The sequence below is a fragment of the Coptis chinensis genome, chromosome 8 (assembly GCF_015680905.1).
Source record: "Coptis chinensis isolate HL-2020 chromosome 8, ASM1568090v1, whole genome shotgun sequence".
Lineage (NCBI taxonomy): Eukaryota > Viridiplantae > Streptophyta > Magnoliopsida > Ranunculales > Ranunculaceae > Coptis > Coptis chinensis.
The window spans coordinates 46,535,575-46,561,366 of NC_141463.1; the positions used below are offsets into that span (position 1 = coordinate 46,535,575).

At 40.2% G+C, this 25,792-nt stretch overlaps 1 non-coding gene across 1 annotated transcript; it reads left to right on the forward strand.

Annotated features, from left to right (window-relative positions):
* The first annotated feature begins 20,093 nt into the window (after positions 1 to 20,093).
* On the forward strand, positions 20,094 to 20,197 carry LOC147481670 (small nucleolar RNA R71). Its single transcript, XR_015207113.1, has one exon. It is a non-coding gene; the product is annotated as a small nucleolar RNA R71 (small nucleolar RNA).
* Positions 20,198 to 25,792: the final 5,595 nt, after the last annotated feature.

The window sequence follows — 25,792 nt, forward strand, 5'->3', positions numbered from 1 at the left end:
TTAAATTAAATCTAAACATAATATAAAGCATTGAAATTTACTTAATTAAACAATAATGAAATCTAATTTAATGACTAAAATGAAATAAGGACAGAATTGAAATTAGATCTAGAATTGGAAATGACAAAATCGAAATTGATAAAGAATACTACTTTATTGATCTAATCAAATGAAGAACAAGATTCAAAGGTTTAATCTAATACAATGAATTGAAACTAATTAAACTAAGTTCTAAAACTAATTAATGGAGGCTAACTAATCTAGGTCTAACTATCTACCTAACCTAACTGCCATTAACAATGAGTCAAGCTTTTGTTTTATACATCCAGATCCAAAATCGTGCATGGGCTTGGAGCCATGTTTTTGGGCGGAGAGAATCAGCCCAAAACCCAATCTTTCAAATCAAAAGGCCTCTTCAGCTGCAGTTCGCTTCAACAGACTTTTGTCCACTTCTGCTCCTCTGATTGGGTCAAGGCTTGGACCATTGCAAAGCTCTTTCCGAGCCGGTCGTTTTGACATAAGGTAGGCCTCAATCCGAGGTCCGAGTCCAAAGATATGGCATTCGGAAGTTCTGGCGACTTTTTGCTCCTTTATCTCGCTAAAGTGGCACATTTCTCGCACATAATGGACTTTGAAGCCTGAAATGCATAAAAACACGTAATCGGTATTAACTCTTACTTATTATTCACATAATTGGTCTAACAAAGATGATTATTAAGGGGTTAAAACTACAGCTTTGGGCTCTTATCAAACCACCCCCAAACAAAGATTTTGCTTGTCCTCAAGCAAAGATGAGAAATTAGAATAAGTGACCAAAAATGGAGTTCTAACTACTCGCTTTTATTTGAGTGCATTGCATTGACCATATGCAACAAGGCGTTAAACCACTAGGAATTCCCTAGTGGACGAAGTTATAGCCTCGTGAGAGTTTTCCCAGTGAAGGTACTCACAAACTTCATCTATACTACAACGACTAAGAAAATAAAACTATTGTTCCTTTATTCATGCTCAACTATCTATACATCTCTAGCAATTGAATAAGAATAACCAAGTCAGAAACCTAAGCTAATATATGCATAATAATCTATCATCTACAATAAACATATACACAATGAGTAGTACTATAAAATGTTTAGTGTGTTTGTTTATGAGAACTTCGAATAGCCCCCCAAGTAGGTTCTCACAATAATAGTCAAGAAACAACACTCTGATTTTTCCACTCAAGTTTCGCTTACTCCAGTTATACAGTGGGCACACTTTACCTTTACAATCTCAATGACACACGTGAGTTCTGAGTCGATCAAACACATCCGCCACTTACTATCACACTAACCTATTCCTAATTGAGCTAGAGGTCTTTATTAGGTGTTACGGGATTAGGAGATGGTTTAAGAAGGAAGGAAATGGATATTCAAAAGGACAAGTCCGAGATAATAGAGTCTTCATATTATGTAACTAGAGAAAACCTTGTTATTTACTTTTGCTTCTACACTTTGTTTCCATCCCAAATATTTTTTTTCTTTTCTTTGGCTTTTGACTCTTTTATTCTATTTTTGGAGTTTTATTTTATTTCTATTTTTATTTTTCTTTTCTTTGGATGGAAACTTATTTTCTTTATTTTACGAAGCACTAACTAATTTTTGTTTACACGGGTTTTCTCTTCTTCTTTCTTCATCATTCTATTCTCGGACTTATTCTAAATTGGGTAGGTTGATTTTTTTTTATTTTGTTTTGTTTTGTAACGGGGTAAAGGAATTGTGGTTTATGGAAGGGCTAATGAAAGGCTCGATTAGGCGACTAGCGGAAAATAATTCATAGGTTTGAATTTCTGGCTATATCGATCCAAGAGGGCCTAAATTCTCGCTTAGGATATGGTTTAGTGATCAAGCAAGTGGGCGTGTGATTTCTCTATCCAGATTTTACTTCTCCCTTTGTGTCATTTCTCAAATGTTTCGCTCATATAAGGCTTTAGGCTATATTCTCCGCGGGATTTGTAGAATAAGTACTCTAGCCTAGATTTCAGAAAACTTCATTGCTAACAATCATAGATACTCATGTCATATATTTATAGATAGATGTAAAGATTATTACCTATGTATTAACCTAAGTTTCTAACAATTATTCTCCTTGGCATTTCATTGAGACTTCTAGATTGTTAAGAGCATGGAGAAAGAAACAATACCAATATTCCTAAGTGTATAGCATAACTTATTTATTTATATTTTTAAATTTTTGAAATTTTAACTAGAAAACAAGTGCATTATTATATCTATCTATCCTAGCGGATGTCTTAATTACACGTGTTTCTATGCCCCCAAACAAGAAGCATGCTTTGTCCTCAAAGCATTTAAATAAAAGAGGGTAGGAAAAATACCATTGAAGCACGGAAATTCGAAACATCTGCAAAACAAGGTTAGAACGTACTAATATAGGAAATAAAACTGACGCAACTCTATAAGAGTTCCACCCATTATGGGGTTAGCAGAATTAAATTGCTTGGAACATAAGCGGACACTTGAAACTAAAACTTACCTCCACTCCCGGCTGTTATTCGTCTTTCCGTCATCCTCCACTTCTATAAAGAAGTGAGGCTCCTTCGCATCCTGCCATGCAATGATAATTTGCCGAGCTTCACGCCATTTATCATCTATGGTTGCTAACCTATTAAGTGCCACTTGTCTGATGGGGTGTAGGGTGCAACCTGGTGAGGTTGTATCCGCCACCCTTGCCAAGTCATTACCGCGAAATATCGAATAATACTATTGGTGGGTCGCGCGGTCTACCCCTCGATCCAATGAAGCGTGTACAAAAACAGGAAAGAAACATAGCATAATCGTGAAATTAGAACGGGCATAAGAAGGTACTTATGCCTCATGGTATGGGCTCGTGCTAAACTAGACATCAAAGTTCGGGAAGGTCATAGAACCGGGCCCCGTGGCTAAAAGCAAGGAAAAGCGCGCAAAGTGGCGTCATTCACGAAGAAAAAACGCCATTCCCTAAAATGTTTAGCATAATCCAAAACATAACGGTTCCTATGTTCATGGACAAAGCTACCAAGGGCAACGTTATAGTCCCCTTGGTCCTCAATCTGGAAAAATGCCTGCCCCATAAGCCTCGCGGCAAACACTCATAAGTGTAGACATGCATATTATCGACCCGATAGCACCATGGGTCTTGTATCTCGTGGGCATAGCAAGTCCAAGAACAAATGCTAGCAAGAACACGGTAATTTCCATTAGGTTCATCGTCAATGTTGATGGAGAATACTTGTTCTCCATCCAGTCTCTCAAAGAAAATGCGGTTATTATAAAAATAAGATGCAAGTCTTTGGAGAATAAAGTTCAGCCGGTCTTACCATAAGAGGTTCCCAGCCAACGTATGTGATCACCTCGCCGAACCAAGCACCGTAAGTAGTGCTTTGGAACAAATCTTCGAAGACTGTTCGGTATTATTATAGGAGATGTCATCTCAAAACTACGCTGGAACATACTGCAAAACAACCGGGTACTCTGTAAAAAGCTGGAAAATTTCTGGTCCACGGATGTCGCGCTAGGAAGGCCTTAACTAGAAGCCGAGTCGCTCTTTGTATTTTGGAATTCCAAGTGTTTTGTCTGCGAAGTCGCGCTTTTAGGCCTTTAAAGCGCGCCGTCCGAAAGTAAAATTTTTTGTCAGAAGTGTAGAAGCGCTGGCTTCCTCCTTCCTCGCTGGCGCTGCCCGAAGTGATTTGCAAAAATGGAGACGCGAAACGTGGGAATCGGGGTGTGAAAGGTGCGTGATGGAGTTTAGGTGTAGTGTGAGTTGTGAGGATAGATTGTATCAAGTTTATATAGGTTTTAAGTTGCTAAAATGGAAAGTTGCCAAAACTAATTCTGGCAGTTTCGGAGATCCTAAAATTTCCAAACCCGAAAACGGAAACAACTCATTTTCTTGATTCTAATTCAAACCCGGTATCTTAGGTTGATTTATGATTGAATGTACCTATTTAATCTAGATTTCATCCTACAATGATTCTCAATCCTAGATATGCCTAAACGGCCATCATTTCACCTTACTCCGCAATAAATTCTAACACTAGGGTTATATATAAAAATAAATCTTGAATTGATAAAACCACCCCCAAACAAGTTGGGAAGGTGGGATCAATATGAAACAACCACACATACTGAAAATAACCCCTTATATTAAAATTTTCATTCGGAGTACCTTTCCTACAAAATTCAAAATCACGAAAAATAAAAGTTACATTACAATAAAAACAACAAAATAAATAAAACAACAACCACTATCAATCCTCGGACTCTAAAACACCTCGCCATCGGGTGGCGGAGGGCACACTCTCTAGTGGTGGCTCACGGCTCCCGGCGTCCGGCGGCGGTCGTCCTTCATCGGCGGCGGCTCATGCCTCATAGGCTGTGTCCTCGAGGCGAAGTCGTATGAGGTTTTGAAGCGTCTTGGCATATCCACTCTAAACCGGGCGGGCTTCCATCTCCATCTACTGTTCCCATCTCTCATCCTCTCTGCGGGTGCGGATCTCGAAGTTGTGATGAATAGTCGCGTCGAGGAGTCCGGAGGTCAATCTGATATAGTGTTTAGTGAACGCGATGCCCCTATGAAGCACAGCCATGCGTTACGCATCGGATCAACACCTCCTGGAAGGCATCTGCATCAAAGCGGTCAAGTCTTCCTCATCCTCGGAGGCATCCCGATGTCCCCCTCCTCCTCTTCATTCTCAGGCTCCACCATCCTCTTCTTCTTCTTCTCTATCCTCAGCCCTCCTCCAAACTTGTTGGACACACTCCCTATAGATACGCCGTGTTACGGTCGCAGGTAATGTAAATCCTATCGGCGGAGTCGCTTTCATCTTCGAAGATGATCTTGGTGATTAACACGGAAGAGGTGCCAAAGACTTTCCGACCCCTAATCATGCTTCGGCAAAAACTCCAAGATCAGAAATCGTATTTCTGCTCTGGAGTACCCATAAGACGATGGAGGCAGGTCGGGACCGATGTCACGACCTTGTCCTTCCCTAGGACATTCCGGACCAATCCACCGGGTCATAGCCATTTGGTTGGTCCCTGGAGATGCCCGGCGAACACAATGGGAGTTTGTATTGTAGCTCCCATTGATGACAGTCCACACATCATCGAGGCTCTACCCCGATCAAACCGGGGCTCCTGTAGAGTGGCATCGGATGGATTCTAGGCGGAATGCCTAGAATCTCACCAACAGATCGATGAGTCAACTCCCTCCTCTTCTTCCTTACCATCACAAAATCCTACTCCCTCCAACTCCCCTCGGTGTTGTAGAACCGTCGGACCAAGTCTTCATGGTAGAAGGCGATCGAAATACCACAAACTACCCCAGCCTCTACTAGCCATTTCGCTCATCACCGTAAAACGGCGGCAAGTGGTCGGCGGCGATGAAAACTTGCTCGGGTATAATTCGGCATTGTTGAGCCATCTAGTGTTTGGAATGGAGTGAGGGGTTTAAATATGATGTGGTGGTGGTGGTTTAACTTGACCGACTGAAAGAGCGAACAGGTGGTGGTGGAGTGGTGGTAGCTGGCAAAGACAAAAAATTTGTAAATTCGGTGGTTTTAGTGATTTAAATCGGTGGGGTTGTGGTGGTTTGGTTTTAGAAAGATTTGGGGTTATGATTTGATTTTTGGCTGGGTTTATTGTATTTCCTTTTAATTTTTATTTTGTTTAGGTTTGGAGCTTTGTTAATGGCGGAATGGAAGATGAAAACGATGAACTGTTCGTGAGAAAGAAAGTAAAGCCAAGGCCAGCGGTAATTGGTTGGGTTGGTTGGGCCCAAGCCCAAAATCGAAATTTTGATTTTTTTTTCGATTTTTTCGCGAACTTCAATTCAAAATTCCCGCTTCGTTACCGGTCCGATTTTTGCGAATGAGATATGGAAATGATCAGGAGAGAATTTCCTATCCAATGATCCATAAAACACTCTATTCTGACTTCAGGTGACATACGAGATAGTGGAAAACGCCTCGAAGTGCGTGCATGACGTAAGTTATGCGAACGAATGAACTCTAAATTAATAGATTATGTCAATCCGAATCGTAATACAATTAAACGGCCTAAGCAACTCTAATGGGACATAAAACATTTTAGTACGGAAACACGAACACCCCACCCCCAAACAAATTTTTTACAACGAAGCTTAGAAAATTTGTTTTTAGCAGTGGGTCTTTTACAGTCAGATTCCCGAGACTTTCTAGATTACTATGTTTATTTTTATTTTTATTTATTTATTTATTTATTTATTTATTTATTTATTTATTTATTATTATTATTATTATTATTATTATTATTATTATTTTTTTAGAAGGAAAAACAATAAGCAATAAAGACATAATTCACACCATAGAAAAACATGACTCAAAAATGCGAGAAAAACATGCAAGAGTGGAAAACGTGAACTATGTGAACCGTGGACTTAGGATCCGGTACTTACAGCCACACACTCCATAGGGAGGGCCCGGTTACCTTAATGGTGCACTCACCAATATATTAAAGTGAAAGGAATTGCACCAAACACAGAAGTTGAGTCGTTTATAGTCAGATACTCGAGACTTTATCTAAAATATATGTATGAACATGCAGTTGATCATATATCAACAACCGAAATAGTTGTGGATCATTCCATAAATAAATATCACAGAAAACATATCCAAACACAATCAAGCACCAAGATTTTCTCTGGCCAGCCCTAGTGGAATCCAAACGAAGTCGGATTACCCTATTGTGTAACCTATCATGCACCTTCTTTTTAATTTTTGAATGAGTGGGTGTTTTAGTAAATAAGTGTGGAAAAGTGAATGGTTGTGGAGAATATGGTGGATATGGATAAGTTGTAGAAAGACGCTTTCTGCATTAATGAGGATGTGGTTTTAGCACCAACTCATTCATTGTGTGTGTAGGGACTGCCTCAATTCTGAAAATGAAGGTGTCAAATAGTTTGTCCTTACAAGTATCTGTTTGCTAGGAGGATTTAAAAATTATGAAGCACAGGAGAAACAAAAGGATCGAAAGCAAACTCGAGATTCCTTTGAAAGGGTGGAAGGAGGGAATCGAGGTGGATGTTGTGCAAGTTAGTTCTTGATAGGGTGAATTGTCACCTACTCGAAGAAACTCATCAATTCCTCATCTAGATTGGTCATATCCACATTACTATGGTAGTCCTCTACATCTTTGAGAAAGTCATCTATCCCGGCCCTCATCAATAATATGTGTATCGACTAGTGTAGGGATGAAAATGTTGAGTCCGACTTTCCAAAGGAAAGAATTTTGGGCATATGACTATCGAGGGGACGCGTGTTGTTGAAATAATCTCGGCGAAGCTCTCGATCATGCTTACCTCTCCATCCATAGATCGAATCGGTAATCGGATGGCTCCGTCCTTGTTTTAAAACATTGACTTCAACAAACAAGATGGCCAAAAGACATGGACATTGAACCATCCGCGGCAATTAATGAGCGCATTGGCAGTTGCCGGAAAGGACACCCTAAAATGATCGGGAATGAGTCGTTAGCGACTTACGTATCGAGGACTACAAAATCAGCCGGATAATAGAAATCCACGAACTTTTACCAAAGACATTTTTCGACTACACCCTTTAGGATACTTAATAGACCGGTCACTAATTGCAACGCCATTTTAGTGGGTTGCATCTTGTCTAGACCTATTTGTCTATACAAATAAAATGGGAGTAAGTTAACACTAGCCCCCGTGTCTAATAACGCGGTCGTATAGGAATCTCCTAAGGTGCATTGTCTGATGGGGCGACCGAGGTCCTTGTACTTAACAATTCCATTATGTGCAGATAAGGTTGGGAATTGTTCTGTTAAAAAGGCATCTTTTGGTATATTTGTCTTACGCCTAGTAGTACACAATTCCTTAAGAAACTTAGCATGATGTGGTAGCTTTTTAATAGCTTCGAGGAAGGGAAGGTTTATAGTTAGATTCTTGAAAACGTCCCTAATCTCCTCGTAATTTGTATCCCTAGTTAACATGGCTAATTTTTGTGGAAACGGTGGTTTACTGTCTATATTTAGCAATGGTATCACCGGATGTTTAACCGTGGCTTTACGTTTCTTAGGTTGTGTTGTAACCGGTACCTCTACAAAGGTAGGCTCTTGAGTTTCTATTTCGGTATCTAGTAAAATAGTAGGTGTAGGGGCTCTTGGTGGGGTAACTATAGGCATAGTTACCTTGTTATCAACCACTCTGCCGCGGAGAGTGGTGATGGCATTTATCTCACCTACATTTTCATATTCATTACTAGTATTATCGGTTTACCTCAAAGGTGTGTTTGTTGTTTTAGGATTACGTATTGCGTGACTGGCAACACACCTTTAGTTTAGGCTTTATCTTGAGCCAACCGGGGTTAAATTATTAACGGATTGTAGAAGCTGTTGGTTAGATTGAGCCATGGTTTGAAAAAGTTTTGGCTCACTTGTATGAAGGTGTCAAGGCGATCCGGTTGTGTGGGTGTAGTAGTCCGCGGTGGTGTGTGGATCGAACTATTTCACGGAATTATTTATGGGTGGATTTTGATAATTATTATTGACCGAACGATACCTCTATTAGCATTATAATTATTATAATTACCTTGACCTTGTGCTTGACCTTGTCGAGAGGTTGCACTTGGTTGTTATAATTATTAAAATTACCCGACCACATCCTTCTCGTAGTGGAGCTTGGTTAAAAAAAGCTGTTTGTTGGCCTAACATATTGATTATTGTACCCTTGAGGTGTGGCGTGTTGGTTATTTCTCCAACCGGAGTTGGGATTTTGTCTCCAAAGGGGCGTTAGGTTCACTATTAATGGAACAAGCCTGTTCATAGGCTATAGGGACGATGGGAGTCGGGATGCTCGTGGGACTCCAAATGAAACTACATGGGTTTGAATTTACATTCATGACGGGGGATAGGCTTTTGTTGTACAGAAATGGCTTCTACCTTTTAGTGAGTGATTCGATTAGAGTTTTAAGCTCGAATCGTGTTTAATTTCAAACATACCGCGGCCTTAACTGTTGAAGAAGAACTAGCGGAGCGGAGTAATCGTCACTACCCCCATTATTATTTAAACTTAGTTTGATCCTCTAAAAATTTATAAGCCTCCTCAGGGGCTCTTTGCTTAAGAAACTACCCCCATTCATTATGTCAAGGACTTCTTTATGGTGGTGTAGAAGTCCTTCGAAAAAGGCACGAACTAACGTGTCTTTAAATTAAGTTATGGTGTGGACACTCTATAAGCGATCGGTGAAACGATTCCAAGCCTCTCGAAAATGATTCATGAGGATTTTGTCGAAAAAGAAATGAATCTTGGAAAGCATCTCATCCGTCTTTAGGGGTGGGTAAAATGTTCCATAAACAACTGAACAAGTTTAGCCCACGAGTCCACGAATTAGGCTTTGGGCAGTTAACAAAGGCAGCCTTTATCGGGCTAAGGTGAAAGGGAATACCCTTAATTTAATTTGTTCCGCATCAACCGTAGGATGGTGGAATGTTGTTAGGACTTGTTCAATCCTACGCATGTGCTGATAAGGTTTTTCATGGTCTAAACCATGAAAAACGGGTAACAAATTAAAAATATTTGGAGGGATTCTGAAATCCCATGCTGGGTCTGCTAGAACGATGCAAGATTTGGGGCTATCGCTCAAGGCTTTGTAAAAGTCCGAGAGAGGAGTCTTTCTTTCTTCCCCCATTATATCAGGTGGTGTGTGTGAAATAGTAGTTAGAGGTGTAGTGGGTGGTATACTAGATAGATTTGATTGTTGATGTTGTTGTGTATTTACGTTTGGTGTTTTTGTTCGGCCGGACCTTAATCTCATGCAAGACTAAGTCGAACTTAACTAAACATGCTACATTCCAAACAATTCTGATATACTAGTAGAAACCTCTAACTGGAGATGCGAGGTATGGAAGAAAGGAATACCTGATAGCGTCCTTGCTTCGCTTATGAATAGCGTCTTGTGTACGCGTGTTCAGTGTATATAAGAGATTAGAACACTGAAAAATATGAAAGATCAAAGTTTGAATCAAAACTGTGGAAATCCGGAAATTTTAACAAACTCGCTTCGAAAGTAATTTTCAGATTACAGTGTTTTTAGGGCGGGTCGCGCTCCAAATGGGGCGGGTCGCGCTCAGTGTGAAGTCGAGTTCTAGTGTTTGAGCAAGGGTCGCACTTGGTATGGTAGCCGGCCTTCGGTGGTAAACGAAATTCCAAGAACTTAGCTGGTCGTTAATCTCCTTGAAGCCGCGTATTTTTTCTCGCAGAATTTGTCACGCTGAAATGGGCAACCACAGTATGAAACAAACAAGGGTGGGTGGGTTTAATGGGACTTAAAAATGACTACTTCTACAAGGAAAACAATGCTAAAGTGTAACTAAGATGGCAGCGGCGCCATTTGATAACTTAAAATGTGTAGTCTACCTACGAAATGAACGATGAATTCACAACGTAAGTAAACTAAACTAGACTTTTACTAGTCAATTATCAAAGCTTCTACTCTCAATGCGAATTGCACTAAGTGGAGTAGGAAGTTCGTTCCACTCCTAGTTCCCTAGCATGGATTGTCTTCTAAGTCTAAGAAATCAGTCTTAAGTCAATGAGAGCTTTACGAAGGGGAATTAGACTACGATGCAACTACCCACGAAATGCAACTAGTCGACTATCAGACAACTAAGGGAATGCTACGTTGATTTGATGTTAAGGAGTTAGAGGGCGATTGATTCCACCTTAACTCAACTTAATCCACTAGCGACGAGTCGTCGTAATCCGAATTGAACTGCTACGCAGAACAATCGGTTCTTCCTAATCCCTAATTACACATGGCATTTCTACCAATTAATAATTAGCATGTGAACGATTAAACCCATTCTCATGGTGAACTAAACGTTCTAGAGTGGAAAGGAAATTACGACAATCTCCGATAATTGGAATCAAGCTTTCATCAAGGTTTCTCAACCCCCTCTAATGGAGGTTTAGCCTTGAATCATTCCGCAATCATTTCCATTTAAATTAAATCTAAACATAATATAAAGCATTGAAATTTACTTAATTAAACAATAATGAAATCTAATTTAATGACTAAAATGAAATAAGGACAGGAATTGAAATTAGATCTAGAATTGGAAATGACAAAATCGAAATTGATAAAGAATACTACTTTATTGATCTAATCAAATGAAGAACAAGATTCAAAGGTTTAATCTAATACAATGAATTGAAACTAATTAAACTAAGTTCTAAAACTAATTAATGGAGGCTAACTAATCTAGGTCTAACTATCTACCTAACCTAACTACCATTAACAATGAGTCAAGCTTTTGTTTTTATACATCCAGATCCAAAAATCGTGCATGGGCTTGGAGCCATGTTTTGGGCCAGAGAATCAGGCCCAAAACCCAATTCTTTCAGTCTAAAAAGGCCTCTTCAGCTGCAGTTCGCTTCAACAGACTTTTCGTCCACTTTTGCTCCTCTGATTGGGTCAAGGTTTGGACCATTGGAAAGCTCTTTCCGAGCCGGTCGTTTTGACATAAGGTAGGCCTCAATCCGAGGTCTGAGTCCAAAGATATGGCATTCGGAAGTTCTGCTGACTTTTTGCTCCTTTATCTCGCTAAAGTGGCACATTTCTCGCACAAATGGACTTTGAAGCCCGAAATGCATAAAAACACGTAATCAGTATTAACTCTTACTTATTATTCACATAATTGGTCTAACAGTATGATTATTAAGGGGTTAAAACTACAGTTTTGGGCTCTTATCAGTGACCAAAAAATGGAGTTCTAACTACTCTCGTTTCGCTGAGTGCGATTGCATTTACCATATGCAATAAGGCCTTAAACCACTAGGAATTCCCTAGTGGACGAGTTCTAGCCTCGTGAGAGTTTTCCAGTGAAGGTACTCACAAACTTCATCTATACTACAACGACTAAGAAATAAAACTATTGTTTCTTTATTCATGCTCCCAATTATCTATACATCTAACTAGTAACGCATACAGAAATATCAAGTCGAAACCTAAGTTAATATATGCATAATAATCGATCATCTACGAATAAACATATATACAATGAGTAATACTATGAAATGCATTAACATGTCCGTTTCTGAAACTCGGAATAACGTCCTTAAGTAGGTTCTCACAATAATAGTCAAGATACAACACTCAGATTTTTCCACTCAAGTTTCGCTACTCCAGTGCGCAGTGGGCACACTTTACCTTACAATCTTAATGACACACAAGGAAGCCGGAGTCGATCAACACATCTGCCACTTACTATCACACTAACATATTCCTAATCGAGAGCTAGAGGTCTTTTATTAGGTGTTTGCGGGATTAGGAGATGGTTTAAGAAGGAAGAAAATGGATATTCAAAAAGACAAGTCTGAGATAATAGAGTCTTCATATAATGTAACTTAGAGAAAACCTTGTTATTTTCTTTTGCTTCTATACTTTGTTTCCATCCTTAGCCATATTTTTCTTTTTATTTTCTTTGGCTTTTGACTCCCTTTTACTCTATTTTTGGAGTTTTTATTTATTTCTATTTTTCTTTTTCTTTTTCTTTTCCTTGGATGGAAACTTCTTTTCTTTTTCTGAAGCAACTAACTAATTTTTGTTTACACAGGTTTTTCTCTTCTTCTTTCTTCACTCATTCTATTCTAGGTTGGGTAAGTTGAATTTTTTATTTTGTTTTGTTTTTGTATAGGGTAAAGGAATTGTGGTTTATGGAAGGCTAAAGAACGGCTCAGAGGGGCGACTAGCGTTTAATAATTCATAGGTTTGAATTTCTGGCTATATCGATCCAAAGAGGGCCTAAATTCTCGCTTAGGATATGGTTTAGTGATCAAGCAAGTGGACGTGTGATTTCTCTATCCGGATTTTACTTCTCCCTTGTGTCATTTCTCAAATGTTTCGCTCATATAAGGCTTTAGGCTATATTCTCACAGGATTTGTAGAATAAGTACTCTAGCCTAGAGTTCAGAAACTTACTGTTAACAATCATGGATACTCATGTAATATATTTATAGATAGATGCAAGGATTATTACCTACATATTAACTTAAGTTTCTAAAGACTATTCTAATGCAACACTACATGAGAATTCTAGATTATTAAGAGCATAGAGAAAGAACAATACCAATATTCCTAAGTGTATAGCATAAACTTATTTATTTTTATTTTTGAAATTTTTAACTTGAAAACAAATGCATATTATACATATCTATATCCTAACAGATGCCTTAATTACATGTATTTCTATGCCCCCCCCCCCCCCCAAACAAGAAGCATGTTTTGTCCTCAAAGCATTTAAATAAAGAGGGTAGAAAAATACCATGGAAACGCGTGAAATTCTGGAATATCTGCAAAACAAGGTTAGAACATATTAATATAGGAAATAAAAAAAAAACTGATGCAACTCTATAAGAGTTCCACCCATTATGGGGTGAACAAGAATAAAATTGCTTGGGACAAAAGCAGACACTAACTGGAATTAAAAACTGACCTTATCTCCCGCTTTTATTCTTCATCCTCCTCATCCTCTTCTTCTATAAAGAAGTGAGGTTCCTTCGTGTCCTGCCATGCCATGATAATTTGCCAGGCTTCCCGCCATTTATCATCTATTATTGCTAACCTATTAAAAGCCACACTCGTTCGACGGGTGTAGGGTGCAACCTGATGAGGTTGTATCCTCCACCCTTGCCAAGTCATTGCATGGAAAGATCGAATAATACTATTGGTGGGTTGCACAGTGTCGATCGTAATCCAATCCGTGAAACGTGTACAAAAAACAGGAAAGAAACATAGCATAATACGGGAAATTAGAACAGGCATAAGAAGGTACTTATGCCTCATGCTATGGGCTCGTGCTAAACTAGACATCAAGGTTACGGGAAGGTCATGGCACATACGCCCCGCGGCTAAAGCAAGGAAGACGGCGCAAAGTGGCATCATTCACGTAAGAAAACGCCATTCCCCAAAATGTTTAGCATGATCCAAAACATAACAGTTCCTATGTTCATGGACAAAGGGCTACCAAGCGACGTTATATTCCCCTTGGTCCTCGATACGGAAAATGCCTACCCCATACGACTCATGCAAAAACTCATAAGTGTAGACATGCATATTATCTACCTAATAGCACCATGGGTCTTGTATTTCAGCGGGCATAGCAAGTCCAAGAACAAATGCTAGCAAGAACCTGGTAATTTCCATTGGTTCCTCATTAATGTTGATGGAGAACATTTATCATAAAAATAAGATGCAAGTGCTGGAGAATAAAGTTCATCAGGTCTTACCATAAGCAGTTCCCAGCCTACGTATGTGATCACCTCACGAAACCAAGCACCATAAGTAGTGTTTTGGAACAAATCTTCAAAAGACTATTTCGGTATTATTGTAGGAGATGTCATCTCAAAACGAACCCTCTGAACAATACAGAAACGATCCGGGAACAACCCGCAAAAAACTGGAAATTTATGGTCTATGGAGGTCGGTATGCAGGCTCCGCTCCGTGCAGGTGCGAAAGCCGGGTTTTTTGGATTTCTACATGTTATGGGCGCAGTGCGCTCGGTGTAAAATTCGACAATGGCTAGGCGCTAGTGCGCTCCATCAGGCAGAAGGCCCAAGGTGCTGATTTGTGAAAATGGTGAAGAACAACGGGAAACGTGGGAGTAAAAGGTGAAAGATGGAAGTTAGGTGTAGTGTGGGTTGTGAGTGTAGAATGAATGAAGTTTTTATAGGTTTTAAGTTGCTAAAAAGAATCGAGAAGTTGCCAAAAAGCTTTTACGGCAATTTCCGGAAATACTAAAATTTTCAAACCCGAAAACGGAAACAACTCATATTCTTGATTCTAAAAACAACCCTAGTATCTTTTAGGTTGAATTTAGGATAAAACTACCTAACTTATCGAGATTTCATCCTACCCCATATTTATTCATAGATATGCCCATATCGGCAATATTCTCACCCTAACTCCGAAATAACTTCTAGAAATGAGGGTCATATAAAAATCATGCTGGAATAAATAATACCAACCCCAAACAATTTGGGAAGGTGGGATCAATATGAAACAACCACGCACAATGAAAATAACCACATTATATTAAGTTTTTCATTCAAAGTACATTTCACTACAAAATTCAAATCTACGAAATTTAAAACTTACATTAAAAATAAATAACAATAATAATAACTAACAACATCAAATATAAATCTATAGAATCCCTAAACACGTCGCTACTGGTAGCAGAGGGCACATGCTCAAGAGGTGGCTCCTGAGCTCCCGATGGGTCATTTCCCTGCGTCTTACGGCGACGACGCTCGTGCCTCACAGCTGTATCCTCAGAAGAACTCCCGTGGGGTGGGAAGCGTGCAAGCATATCGATGTGGAATTGGCGCTGAGATTCCAGCTCAGCCCTCATCTGTTCCCACCGCTCGTCCTCGCGCTGGGTACGAATCTCGAAGTTATGATGCATAGTAGCCTGTCGAGTCTGGAGGTCTTCGCAAATAGTATTGAGGGAACGCATGCCATGATGAATCACAGCCATGCGTTCTGCATTTGACCAACACCTCTCTAAGGCATCAGTATCAAAACATGTCATGTCCTCCTCATCCTCCGAGTCATTCTCATTTCCGTCGTCCTCCTCGTCGACTACCCTATCCTCAGGCAACCTCCAAACTCATTGGATACACTCGGTATAAATACGAGGATTTCGGTGTAGGGTGAGGCAAATCCTATCAGACGTCAGAGTCGCTCTCAACTTCAGCATGATCTTGGTTATCAAAACAGGAAGAGGTGCAATAGACTTCCCCACTCCCCTAATCATGTTAAGCAAAAACTCCAAAATACGTAACTCATACTTCGCCTCCTCGGAGTATCCATAGAACGCGGAAGGCGCTTCGGGCCGATGTCGCCGACCTTCTCCTTCCCTATGACATTCCTACCAATCCATCGAAAGCTACACCCGGGTTGGTTCTCGAGGATGCCTAGCGAACACAATGCGAGCTCGCATTGTAGTTCCCTTCGGTAACAGTCGCATGCATCAAAGGCTCTACCCCAGTATATTGGGACTCCTGTAACGTGGTATCAAGATGGATTCTAGGCGGAATGCCTAGAATCTCAGCCAACAACCCAACAGATACTTCTTTCCTCCTCTTTGCCACCGTAACAAAAATTCGATTCCCCTCCAACTCCCTCATGTTGTAAAACCGTCGGACTAACTCTTTGTGGTAAAAGTCGTCGGTCGAGTACCACAAGCTATTCCAATCTCTACTAACCATGTCGTCACTGTAAAATGGCGCAAAGTGGTCGCCAGTAAAGACTTGCTCTAGCAAAATCCGGCGTTGTTGAGCCATTGGAAGTTTTGATAAGGTTTGTGGGTTTGAATAAGGTAGGGGGAAGCAATGAGGGACAACCTCACTAAAAAACGATGGTGGTGGTGGTGTGGTGGCGCGACAGCTCCAATATTTGGATTTTTCGGTGGTTTTTGGTTTTGTAAATTGATGGAGGTGGTGGTGGGGCCGGTTTTGAGAAGATTTGGAGTGGGTTTGGATGTTTGGCGTGGGTGTAGTTAGTTTTCTTTTTAATTTTTATTTTTGGTTTAGGGTTTGAAGCTTGTTTGCTTGTTAATGGCGGTGAAGATCAAAATCTGCTGAAGGTTTAAGGTAAAGCGCTGCGCAGCTGCTTGTCAGGCCAAGCCCAATTCGGATTCGGACAATTTCTGATTTTTCGCGTAATTTCAAAATAACATTGCCGCTTCGTTATAGCCCGATTTTTGCGAATGAGATATGGAAATGATCAGGAGAGAATTTCCAATCCAATGATCCATAAAACACTCTATTCTGACCATGGGTGACATATAAGTAAATGGAAAAAGCCTCGAAGTGCATGTATGACGTAAGTTATGTGAACAAATGAACTTTAAATTCATAGATTATGTCAACCCGAATCGGAATACAATTAATCAGCCTAAGCAACTTTAATGGGACATAAAACATTCTAGGACGGAAACATGAGCACCCCCACCCCCAAACAAAATTTTTTACAACAGAGTTTAGAAAATTTGTTTTTTAAAAGTGGGTCTTTTAAAGTCAAATTCCCGAGACTTCCTAGATTACTATGTTTATTATTTAATATTCTTTTACTTTTATAAGAAAAAACAATAAGCAATAAGGACATAATTCACCCCATAGAGAAACATGACTCAAAAAATCTGAGAAAACATGTAAGAGTGGAAAATGTGAATTATGTTAACCGTAGACTTAGGATCCGGTACTTACAGCCACACACTCCATAGGGAGGGCCCGGTTACTTGAATGGTGCACTCACCAATATATGGAAATGAAAGGAAATGCACCAAACACAAAAATTGAGTCGTTTATAGTCAGATACTCGATACTTTATCTAAACATATATATGAACATGCAGTTTATCATATATCAACAACCGAAATAGTTGTGGATCATTCCATAAATAAATATCACAAAAAACATACCCAAACACAATCAAGCACCAAGATTTCCTATGACGCAACCTAGTGAAATGAAAGCGAAGTTGGATAGACCTATAACGTAACCTAGCATGCACCTTCTTTTTCATCTTTGAACGAGAGGGTGTCCTAGTGAATAAGTGTGGAAAAGTGAATGGTTGTGGAAGATATGGTGGATATGGATAAGTTGTAGAAGGAAAGAATGGAAAAAATGAGGATGTGGGTTTAACACAAAACTCATTCATGGTGTAGGTAGGGACTGTCTCAATTCTGAAAATGAAGGTGTCAAATGGTTTGTCCTTCTGAAGTATTTGTTTGCTAGGAGGATTTAAAAAATTATGAAGCACAGGAGAAACAAAAGGATCGAGTGCAAACTCGAGATGCCTTTGAAAGGGTGGAAGGAGGGGAGTCGAGGCGGATGTTGTGCAAAGTAGTTCTTGATAGGGTGACTCATCACCTGCTTTAAGAAACTCATCGAATTCCTCATCTAGCTTGGTCATATCCACCTTACTATGGTATTCCTCTATATCTTTGAGAAAGCCATCTATCTCGTCCTCATCCATAATATGTGTATCGACTAGTGTAGGGATGAAAATATTGGAGTCTGAACTTTCAAAGAAAAGAAATTTGGGCATCTGATTATCAGGGAACGTGTTGTTGAAATAATCTCGAGCGAAGCTCTCAATCATGCTAACCTCTCCATCCATAGACGAATAATCAGTAATCGTGGTGTCTTTGTTTTAAAAACATTTACTTCAACAGAAAGATGGCCAAAAGACATGGACATCGAACCATCGCGGCAATTTATGAGCGCATTGGCGTTACCCGAAAGGGCGCCATAAGATGATCGGACAGAGAATCGTTAGCGACTTTTTGTATCGAGGATGACGAAATCAGCCGGATAGTAGAAATCCTGAACCTTTACGGCAAAGACATTTTCAACCATCCCCTTAGGATACTTAATAGACCGATCGCCTAATTGCAACGCCATTTTTAGTGGGTTGCATCTCCTCTAGACCTATTTGTCTATACAAATAAAACGGGAGTAAGTTAATACTAGCCCCCGTGTCTAATAACGCGTCGTCGTCGATATAGGAATCTCCTAAGGTGCATTGTACAGTAGGACGACCAGGGTCCTTGTACTTAACAATTTCGTTATGTTCAGATAGAGTTGGGAATTGTTTTGTTAAAAAGGCGTCTTTTGGTATATTGGTCTTACGCCTAGTAGTACACAACTCCTTAAGAAACTTAGCATGGTGTGGTAGTTTTTTAATAGCTTCGAGGAAGGGAAGGTTTATAGTTATATTCTTGAAAACGTCCCTAATCTCCTCATAATTTGTATCCCTAGTTAACATGGCTAATTTTTGTGGAAACGGTGGTTTCTCTCTATATTTAGCATATGTATCACCTGGATGTTTAACCTTGGTTTTCTATTTCTTAGGTTGTGTTGTAACTGGTACCTCTACAGTGGTAGGCTCTTCAGTTTCTATTTCGGTATCTAGTAAAGTAGCTGGTGTAGGGGCTACTGGTGGGGTAACTATAGACATAGTTACTTTGTTATCAACCACTCTGCCAGAACGGAGAGTGGTGATGGCATTTAGCTCACCTACATTTTCATTTTCATTACTAGTATTACCGGTTACCTCAAAGGCTACGTTTGTTGTTTTAGGATTAGGTATCGCGTGACCTGGAAACACACCTTTGGGTTGGGCTTTATCTTGGCCTAACTGTTGGCTTAAATTATTAACGGATTGTAGAATCTGTTGGTTAGATTGAGCCATGGTTTGGAAGAGTTGTTGGCTCACCTGTATGAAGGTGTCAAGACAATCCGTTTGTGTGGGTGTAGTGGTCACGGGTGGTGTGGATCTGAACTATCTCGCGTTGATTATTTATGGGCTGGATTGTGATAGTTATTATTTACCGGAACGATACCTCTATTAGCATTATAATTATTATAATTACCTTGACCTTGTGCTTGACCTTGTCGAGATTGCGCTTGGTTGTTATAATTATTATAATTACCCTGACCCTGTCCTTGTCGTGGTGGAGCTTGGTTATAACTGTGCGTTGGCCTAACATATTGATTATTGTACCCTGGAGGTGTGACTTGTTGGTTATTTCTCCAACTGAAGTTGGGATTTTGTCTCCAAAGGGCATTAGGTTCACTATTAATGGAACAAGCATGTTCATAGGTTATAGGACAGTGGGAGTCGGGATGCTCAGGACTCCAACAGAAACTACATGGATTGGAATTTACATTCATGCCGGGGATAGGCTTTTGTTGTATAGAAATGGCCTCTACCTTTTTAGTGAGTGATTCGATTAGAGTTTTAAGCTCGGGATCGTGTTTTGTCTCAAACATACCGGCGGCCTTAACTGTATTAGAAGAACTAGCGGAGCGGTGGATATCGTCACTACCCCCCCAGTTGTTATTTCGCTTAGTTTGATCCTCTAAAAATTTATAAGCCTCCGAGGCTCCTTTACTTAGGAAACTACCCCCATTCATTATGTCAAGGACTTCTTTATGGTGGTGTAGAAGTCCTTTGAAAAAGGCACGAACTAACGTGTCTTTCGCTAGGTTATGATGTGGACACTCTATAAGGAGATCGGTGAAACAATTCCAAGCTTCTGAAAATGATTCATGAGGATTTTGTCGAAAGAAATAAATCTTGGAAAGCATCTCATCCGTCTTTAGGGGTGGGTAAAAATGCTCCATAAACAAATTTGACAAGTTTAGCCCACGAGTCCACGAATTAGGCTTTGGGCGCTTAACCAAGACGCCGCCTTATCGGCTAAGGTGAAGGGAAATACCCTCAGTTTAATTTGTTCAGCACCAACCGTAGGATGGTGGAATGTTGTAAGGACTTGTTCAATCCTACGCATCTGCTGATAAGGTTTGGCGCATCTGCTGATAAGGTTAGACCATGAAAAACGGGTAACAAATTAAATATGTTTGGGGGGATTCAAAAATCCCCCACTGGGTCTGCTAGAACGATGCAAGATTTGGCGCTATCGCTCAAGGCTTTATAAAATTCAGAGAGAGGAGTCTCTCCTTCTTCAGGCATTATGTCAGGTAGAGTATGTGGAATAGTAACTAGAGGTGCAATGAGTGATATACTAGATAGGCGTGCTTGTTGATGTTACCGTGTAATTACGTTAGGTGTTTTTGTTCGACCAGACCTTAATCTCATACAAGGCTAAGACCAAACTTAACTAAACACGATAACACTCCAAACAATCCTGATATACTAGTATAAACCTCTAACAGAAGATGCGAGGTGTGGAAGAAAGGAATACCTGAGTGCGTCCTTGCTTCGCTTATGAATAGCGTCTTGTTTACGCGTGTTCAGTGTATATAACAAGTTAGAACACTAAAAAACTTGAAAAATCGAAGTTCGAAACAAACCTGTGGAAATCCGGCAAAATTCAGCTGAGGGCGCGGGCGCACTCTCCTTAGGCGCAGGTGCGCTCAATGTAAACTTCAAGTTTCAGTGATTTGAGCGCGGTCGCGCTTGGTTTGGGCGCGGGTCGCGCTCAGGGCTCCAAGCGTGTGGCGCGGGTCGCGCTTGCACCCGTGTATTTTTTCCGAGGAACTTTCAATTGCTAAAATGGATGACCACAGTTAGAATCAAACAAGGGTGGGTGGGTGAAATGGAACTTTAAGAAGAGTACTTATACTACGAAAACAATGCGAAAGTAAACTAAGATGGCAGCAGCGCCATTTGATAAACATAAAATAAATAGTTTTACTAATGAATAAAGCTCGCGAGAACTATAAACGAAAGTAAAACTAAAACTACTTTGTTACTATATTTATCACAAGCCGATATTCGATGAGGCATGTCGCGCCGGTCTTGGAGTGACCCCTCCTTCAGCCTATCAACTACTAAATTTAGAGTTGCAAAAGCTTAAGGCAGAGTGCAAATTGTATATTGACCATATTAAAATAAAATGGTCTACATATGGTGTCACCGTTATGTGTGATTCCTGGACTGGTCCAACGCGACAGTGCTTGATGAACTTCATGGTGTATTGTGATGGGCTCATGACTTTTGATTCGTCCGTTGATCTATCAAAACACAAGAAAGATCACCGCCACTTATTGAAACACATGAGACGTGTTGTTGGCAAGGAGAATCTTGTTCAGATTGTAACGGACAACGGGGCGAATTTTAAGAAAGCTGGAGAGATGCTTGCAAGAGAAAATGGTATACTTACAAATAAGTTTTATTCTCTCATTTTAGATTCCTTTTGCAAATAGGTTTTGAGTATGAATTGTCTACTAAACTACTTCATGTACAATAGGGTATAACCTTTTCTAGACCCCATGTGCGGCTCATTCTATAGACCTTATCTTGAAAGAATTTTCTCGATCCCCGTCGACGAAAACAATCTTTGATCAGGCGAAGGATATCACGTCTTTCATTTATAACCACTCTCGAGTTGTTTCCCTTATGAGGGAAGTGTGTGGTGGAGACTTAGTCTGAGCTAGTCCAACTAGATTTGCTAGTAATTACATGGCATTAAAAAGTTTGCTGAAGAAAAAGAACAAGCTCCGGTCAATGTTTACTTCCGAAGGATATCTTGAAATCAATAATGATAATCCTACGCTCCAGATGATGATGGTCGAGGATATTATAAACGACCAAGAATTTTGGCAGAATGTGAAGGGGATTGTAGTTGTATTAGAACCCATTGTGGTTTTATTGCGGAAGGTGGATAGGGATGATAAACCGACCATGCCATTTTTACACAGATGGGTAGAAATAACAATTGAGCAAGTTCGGAGGAAGATTCGCTCGCCTGAATGGATTGTTGGAATCATTAAGAGGAGGTGGAACAACCAATTGGGGCACCCATTACACAAAGCTGGTAATATTTTTGTTAACTCGAGGTTTATTTAATTGTACCATAACTGTTGTAAGCTAATATGCTGCAAATTTGCTTGTAGCACACTATCTTAATCCTGCCGTAATTTACGGCCCTGATAGTGAAAATGTTGCATACAATGGGGAGTTCCTCTCAGCAATGCAGACAGTCATTAACCAATTGATCCCAAACCTATCAGATCAATTGGCTTGCTTAAATGAATGTAAAGCTTATCGAGAGGCTTCTGGGGTATTCTCTGCGCCAATTCTTGTATATGGAAGAACCAAAGTCATGCCGGGTTAGTTTCATTGTTAACCCACTACGAACTTGTAACTGACCTATTTTAGTTTTAGTCCATACAAAATTATATAATATGGTCTACATTGTTTGTCATTGACGCAGCTGATTGGTGGATGAATGTTGAAGACGGTTATGTCGACCACTTGAAAACGTTAGCTATACGAATCCTCTCACAAACTACCTCATCATCTGGATGTGAAAGGAATTGGAGCACGTTTGGATTCATACACTCGGCGAAACGTTGTAACTCGATAACCGAGTCACTGGAGGATCGAGTCTTTGTCCACTACAACCTTCGACTGAAAAGCAAACATGTCCAACTAAAGAACCAATTCGAAGAAGAGAAGAAGATCTTGGACCTCACATCAATATACCCAGTCGATAATGACTCAGACTATCCTATTTTTTATTGGATTGATGACAGAGAGAGAACCCCTGAGGCATTATTAGATGAAAGCAGACATCCTAATTCATACATTGCAGAGCAATCTGGTGTGCCAATAGATGGAAATTGGGAACCTGTTCTGAATCCCAATCCTAAGGATAACTTTGAAGTAGCTCAATCTCCTAATGACACTCAACTTGATGGTGAAACATATTATGATCCTGATGCATGGAGAATGCCTAGTGATGGTGAGCACGATAATGCTTACAATGTTGTTGATGATGATAACGATAGCGATGATGATGATCATGCTCAAGTTCGTGCCAATGGTCCTAGTCGAGGAGGTGGTGGTGGTTGTGGAGATGATAGTGGTCCGAGTCGAGTAGGTGGTGGTGGTCCTCCTGGTTTTGATGATGATCATGCTCAGGTTCGTGCCAGTGGTCCAAGTCGAGGAGGTGGTGCTGATCATGGAGATGGTAGTGGTCCGAGTCGAGTAGGTGGTGGTGGTCCTCCTGGTTTTGATGATGATCATGCTCAGGTTCGTGCTAGTGGTCAAAGTCGAGGAGGTGTTGGTGGTCGTGGAGATGGCAGTGGTCCGAGTCGAGTAGGTGGTGGTGGTCCTCCAGGTTTTGATAGTAATGATGGGGTTCAGTCACAACAACCTAGAGTTTCCATTGGTGGTGGTGTTAGGTCACAACGGGTGACAGTACCAAGGTCACAACAGTCAAGGGGTGGGTCCTCAATGCAGTAGTCAAGGGGTGGGTCCTCAATACAGTAGTCAAGGGGTGGATCCTCACAATAATCAAAGGGTGGGTCTTCACAGCGCCCACCAAGTGGTAGGGGTGGATGCACTATTGTTGGGTCTCAACAAGCAACAGGTGGTTCCTCACAGTGCCTTGATAATAGAGGAGTATACTTTACTGAAGAAGATGGGTTTGACCATGCAACTCAAGACTCTAACCATGGTGCATCCGCCCAATGAGGATCTCATCAAAGAAAAGGTCGACAAAGGAGAGCAGATCCTACACAGAGCACGGACTCCAGCAATTGTTTTTATGGGCAAGGGTCATCTACTGGGGTCAAGATGTTTGTGGACTCATTGGCGGGCCAATTTGGAGGATTGTTTTCTTACGATCAGCCTTATGGATATTCTTCTACTGGTTCAAATATGGTTGAATATTTTGCAAACTCTTCATATGCAAATCCTCCAGAAGAATATTCACGTTCTCAATATTATGGGAATTGGAATGATCCTCAAGCATACTCTACTGCTTCCACCAATGCTACTCCTTCAGAACAATATGCGTCCCCTCAGTCTTATGGAAATTGGAATGCTCCATCTCGCGAGTATTCTACTGAATCTACATTTGTACTACCTTCAGAACAATATGCACCTCCTCGTCATTCTTATGGAGGATGGAATGAAAGGGACCAAAGTATGGAAGATGTTCATCCATTCTCAGACCATAGTGTGGACATTCCTCCACCAGCATGGGGAACTATATGGGAACCTCCAAGTCGACCCATTGTTGAGGAAACTGGGTATCCGATTATTGGTTACATTCAATTGTGTGGCAAGAACTTGGATCAGTCAACGTATGACTTGTACGTGGAAAACTTTAAGAATTGCTTTGGCCAAACCCTCACTTGGAACCAGTATTGTAATGATTTTCTTTTTGAATCTGCACTACATGGTGTCAAAGGCATACAAGAAGGTCGCAAATCATTCTGGCAGTAGTCTTCTTTGTAATGGTTTGGAGTGTCAACCTCTGTTGGTTTGGAATAAAGTTAAAGTGTTTTTGTATTGGATGTCGGTTTTTTATCATGTTTAATGGTTTGGAGTGTCAGCCTCTCTGTTGGTTTTGAATAAAGTTTGAGTCATAGTACAAAATATCGCTCTATTTTGTGAGTTCTTTATCACGTCTTTCATTTATAACCACTCTCGAGCTAAGAGGTGAGTGAAGATGCTTACTCATTGTGTAATTATGACTCTGTTCACAAGGATTTTATTAGCTTATCAACCTTATTTTAGCTTCTAAGAGTAGTTGTCTTGAAATCTATAGGTTTGCTTCTTAAAATCTATAGCTTGTCTTGAAAGAATTACCTTTCCAGCTCACATATGTTATTCACTTATTTGACTTTCTTTCTTCAATTCTTAATCTAGCTAGTTTTTCATTTCATATGCGTTTGGAATTGTGGAAATCAGCATAAGTAGAAAGTCATAACAATTTTGAAATTTTATTCCTCTACTTTGAGCCCTGAGGTGAGCTGAACCAAGCTATTCCTTCCTCTAGTTGGCTTGAATTTGTCGATATTTGATTCGAGGGTTGGTTACTTGACTTAATTGGCACTAGTCGAGATCCGGTTCTACGAATTAGTATATCTTTTAGTAGTTAGGTGTAGTTTTATTAGATTTCCAAGTTATGACAGGATTTAAGTTTATGAAATGTCAAAAATACAGAGGAAACTCTGCTGAAATTTTTGTAGGATTTTTCTGTCTCTGTGTAGTTTGGGTTTTGCTTAGTTGGTCTGTATTACATCCTGAGTTTTGTAATAATTGTAGATAACCACTCTCGAGCTAAGAGGTGAGTGAAGATGCTTACTCGTTGTGTAATTATGACTCTGTTCACAACCTGTAACCGAAGGTCTTATAATTTGTAGTTATTTTGATTTTAGTACTGCATACTGTAGCTTTTGATTGATGCCCCTGTTACTTGCTTA